This window comes from Anopheles aquasalis, chromosome 2 (genome assembly GCF_943734665.1).
Source record: "Anopheles aquasalis chromosome 2, idAnoAquaMG_Q_19, whole genome shotgun sequence".
Taxonomy (NCBI): domain Eukaryota; kingdom Metazoa; phylum Arthropoda; class Insecta; order Diptera; family Culicidae; genus Anopheles; species Anopheles aquasalis.
In genome coordinates, this window is record NC_064877.1 from 47,890,001 (window position 1) to 47,895,000 (window position 5,000).

The 5,000-nt window shown below is 44.2% G+C and overlaps 1 protein-coding gene across 2 annotated transcripts in view; it reads right to left on the reverse strand.

Annotated features, from left to right (window-relative positions):
- Positions 1–2,047, reverse strand: part of LOC126569713 (F-box only protein 11) — a 14,520-nt gene extending 12,473 nt beyond the window's left edge. The window contains exons 1-2 of one of the 2 annotated variants that reach the window (XM_050226986.1): positions 1,668–2,047; positions 1–556 (exon numbers count right to left, since the gene is read on the reverse strand). The exon at positions 1–556 is cut by the window's left edge and continues 1,258 nt beyond it. The gene's annotated coding sequence lies outside the window, so the exon portion shown is untranslated. Of the gene's footprint in view, positions 557–1,663 lie in introns of both variants that reach the window. The other variant, XM_050226987.1, reaches the window with a different exon arrangement.
- Positions 2,048–5,000: the final 2,953 nt, after the last annotated feature.

Sequence of the window (5,000 nt, forward strand, 5' to 3'; positions counted from 1 at the left end):
GAAACAACCCACTGAACGCGCGAGTGAGCAGGACGGCGAATAGCTTTCGCCCCGTCTCTCGCTCCGTTTCACTTTTTCACCCCACGACACTGCGTTTTTGCGGGCCGATTTACGCACCAAATCAACAATCACGCGCTCGCACGATACTCACGTTACACGCACGACATTCTTATGTGTCCGTTGCCGTGCAAATCGGTCGCGAAAGGTGCGTAAAACATGCAAATTGCATAATTTTACTCGGACCTTTTCGCACTCGTTCTGGCCTCAAACACAAAAGATTTACACGCACACCACCGCATCGAAAAACCTATCACGCACACACACAAAGGAGCTCGACAGAAGCGCCATCTAGCGGCCTTTAACGGAACCAAAATAAAGCCGGCCCTAGACGATGGTAGCCAAGGGTAGCCTGCTACTGTCGGCTTCAGTCGGTTATAGAAGGCTACCATCGGCTAGAGGCGACTAGAGACGGCTAGAGACGGCTTTGTTTGGCTTTCAAATCGTTTTTCAAAACAAACACGGAAATGGAGTGAAAATCGTGAAAATAGTGGCTTTTCTGTAAAGTAAAGACAAAGAAAGGCGTTTCATTTAATGGGTTTTAGGTCTGGACGGCGTGTGTAGTTCTGGACGTCGTGTGCAAGAGTGTACAATTCCATTTACACTCGTACTTATACCAGGTGTACAAGCTTAAAATGGCCCTTTGCTTATAGATGGGCTTACAGACCAAATTGAGGTTTCATCGACATGCCATACTATTTTTTGTGTTTATTTGACCCCTGTTTACGTAAATTAGTGCCCTTCATAATGCCCTACACTACAACATATATTTTTTCTTGAGTAACCATGTCTAGTTTTGTGCCTGAAAAAGGGCTTTCGCGGGGAGCGCCATTTTTGTCCTTTAATTTGGAAAAATCAACGATCAAATCACATTAAATGCTTGTAGAGGCCTCTCGTGACAATGTGGTATTGGAAATCTTTAATAAATGCCAGCCAACCATCATTTTCCACCGTAAAACCAAATCGTTCTGAACACATCTCAATTCTGTGCGTTTGGTTGGATCAGCTGGGTGTTGTCTATTATGAGCTGTTGTAGCCTTTTGAAACTGTTAGGGAACCAGCCAATTATCAAAATATAACGTGCTTTGCGTGAAACAAGGCCGATTTATGATGAAAGACATGAATTCCAACACGACAACGCATGGGCGCACTCATCAAAAATGGTCCATAATTATTTGAATTCAATAAACTGGGCGGTTCTACCTCCCCCCGCTAATTAATTCGACCTGGGCTATTCCAAATATTACCCCTTTTCGTCGATCGCACACGCCGAGCACTGGCCGAGCAGCACTTCGATTTGTAAGAAGTTGTCGGAAAATAGCATGACGGGTGGTTTGTGTCGCTAAATGAACAATTCTTTTGGCATGGTAGACAACAATTGCCCTAAAGATAGGAAAAATGTATAGCTAGCACGGGAAAATACTTATAATAAATTATCTTTTGGCTTATTGTTTAAATAACGTGTTTTTTTCGCATCAAAAATGGACCATTTTAAGCTTGTACCTTGTAGACTTTACCTTAACTTAACGTTTCCTAAAGTCCGCGACCGCGCCCCTACCTCGCTCGGCAACGCGTTGGAAAAGCATCTGCATCTCATCTTACTTACTTACTTATCCGACGCTTCAACCGACGAGCGGTCTTGGCCTGCCACAGAAGATTCCTCCACCGCTAGCGATCGCGCGCCGTCGTCCGCCAAGTCCACCTCGATTTGGGCCTATCACGCCCTCTCTGTCCATCCGGAAGGCCTAAGATGACTTTACGGGCTGGGTCGTCGTCTGCCATTCTCATGCCCAACTATTTGGAAAAGGAAAACCTCCCTGAAAAACCTATGTCCCGATAAAAACTGGGCAAGACAGAGGTTACTCTTGCCTTGCTTATGAAAACTCAAAACGCCATCAAAACTTTTTTTTATAAATAAATCAATGATTCTATTCTTTTTTCGACACTTCCCGAATGGCCTTTCATTGTTTTCAAACTTCTTTTTTTTTGTCTCCCAACTCTTCCATTTCTTTTCATGCCATATCTCGAGAAATGCATTTTATAATTGCATGTTTTCCTCCCTTGCTTACACTTCTTACAAGTTTTTCTTAATCGCGTCCGTCCCCACCGCTCCCCTCACCCTCCTCATCGTCCTCTAATCGACCGGCCATCCACCAGTAACGCCGGGCGGACGATTGGAGATGATAAAATTATACACAGAACTTCATAGACAAACTTCTTTCACCCTCTTCTTCTTCTCTAGCTTTTGTCTAACTCTCGCTTTTTTGGTGGTCGCAGTGTGTCACACAAAGGTCTTTCCTTCGTCCGTGCGCTTTCGCCTCCTTTCTTGTGTTGATCATCTGCGTGATCGCCTCTTTCCTCCTCTTCGATGCTTTTGCTCCCGAGAGCTTGCGGATTGGGGATGGGGAGGGGCGTTGGCTGGACACTTGGATCGTCTAAGCGATAAGAATGCATCTTTATATATAGATTAACATATATATAAAAAAGGGACAAAAAAGAAACAGATTCTTAAAACAATGTTTCAAACGCGGCAGCCTTCCTCTGCTCCTGCCGGCGCCGCCGCTGCCTTCTCTGTGCTTTATACTCATACTTTTTGTTTGTATTAATCAATAATGGAAATTTTTAAGGCGCTATTACGTTTTCTTTGACTTTCTCTCTTCGTATGTTTCCTCCTCTTTTCGCACCTGAATTGCGCTGCGTTCATTCTTACTTTTTTGCACTCCACCCGCTCGCCCTTCACTGTGTGTTCGCAGCACGGAACCCCTTCGCCCGACCGAACAGGATAGTGTGGTGTGGGGTGTCCTTGTTGCTTGAGATGTTTTCCCTTAACGTAGGAGATGATCATATTGTTCTAAGAACATTCGTCTCCCATTGGTTTGGTGACTAACCACACGCTCGATTGCACAAAAAGTGATGGTGTCAATGGACAGGGACATCAGGGCATCATGAATGCGCGGTGGTTCCGCTACAGAATTCGCTCTCCGGCGTGCAAATACCGCTTTTCACCGTTCTCCTTTTTTCTTCTCCCTTTTCCGTCTCTTACGCACTAAATTATAAATAAGAAGATTAGACACTAGTGAAAAAAACATATACAATAAGCTACTCCTCCCTCCTGCTGCTGCTGAGCTATACCGCAATGAAACGAACGAGAGAATTACGACAAATCATGTTTCTGTGTGTTTCTTCTTCTGTGTGTATCCATATATAATCCACTGTCCTCTTATCTGTCCAGCCGCTTCTCGCTAGGTGGTGTGTGCACTAATAAAGTGGGGCACCCGCCGTTCCTCTTACCCTTTGCCCTACTACCTCATCATCCATGACTTGTACGTATTACACACGCAGCACAAAGATACACTAACTAACTCTCTACTCGCGGACACTCGCGGTCACACTTCAGTTTCTTCGCGTGGAATTAGAAGGGGAAGCAGGATTAGAGTGGGAGCGGGGACAGGGAACGGGAATTTTGGGTAATTGTTTGCAATAAATAAATATGTTTTTTTTTGTTGTTGTTTAAAATCCGCACAATCCGCACGCCGCGTCCGGATGTAGAAAAAATAATTTACAAAAAAAAAGAAAAATAAGAAAGTCGGTGAAAAATATAAACTTAGCAAAAAAAGGGGTGGGGTTTTTCGTAAAAAATATTCAACATTAATCAACGAGAGTGAGTGCGTGTGCTTGTGTGTTGCAAATGAAGCAAAATGAAAATGAAGCTCCTCTAAACGATGATCGTGCGGAGGAGTTGGAGTAGTTTGGACGCGACGAGCATGAGGAGAGAAAACAGAAGAATAAGAAGAAGAAGAAGAGGGAGGTGGAGGACAATGTGGGAATGTTTGCTTGGGCTCACCAGCAAGGGTATCTGCTGCTTGGAGTGTGCTCTCTTGCTGCTCTTGGCTGCCCGCTGCTTCCTCTATAACCTGTATGCTGTGATCGATCCTGCAGCAGTAACGATCGTTACCGTATCGGTCTGCGCTATCAAGCCTCGCTTGGAGACTCTCGTAAGCAACAAGCGTGCCAACACCACCGGGGAAGGGCTTTGCTTTGAGAAGACAGATCACCAAAACAGAAATTATGCTGTCCATCGTCGCGATAATAGCGCTACGAATTCAAAACAGAAATCTGTCTCCCCCATGCGTAAGCAATACCACACTACGCATGACCTCAGCCCCCTCTCTCTCTCTCTCTCTCTCTCTCTCCTCCTTCTCTTTCTCTCTTAGATCTCGTTAATCTCGCCAGCACACAAATCGATTTCGCGCTCCAATTGCTGTACTATCCTGTGTCCTGTGTCTTTCGTAAGCCACCTTTTTCCTTTTGCTTCATTTGTTTTGTTTTCCCTTCGTACACACTACTGCTTATGCTTGCTCTATCTCTCTCTCTTCTCCTCTCTCTGAGCTATCTCATCTTTGTTCTTCCTTATACTTCTTCTAGTTAAATAAAAGTAATCACAATGTTTTTTTTTGCTCCTCTTTTTCTTTAGCCGCTTTACTCTCCTCTTTCTACACGTTGTTTATGCTGCTGTTTCTGCTTCCGGTTTCGTTTTGTTGGTTTCTCATAAATTATTAATATTTATCAGATAGAAAATACTCTCTTGTGGCTGTTGCTGATGCTAGGTGTCACGCTTGTTTTGTTGCTTTTGTCCATTGTAAGCATCAGCAGCCCCTTCCTCCTCTTCTCATTCGAATTCCTAATCTCCTGTAACCCCCTTCTCGCTTGTCCGTATCCGTCTCTCTTGACCATATCGCGTGGCATCGGTCGAAATGAAATTGAACCGATGCGTCCTGTATTGCGAACTTTTTCGTCAATTGATCACTGTGACGGTACACAGAATACAGGTGAATGGTGAACAGGGATAATTAGAAAAAGAATTGGTTTTTTGTTTTTGCAAAACAACGCACATCGTCGTCTATATCTCAAGACACGAATGACAAAGTTTGAACAAATCTATT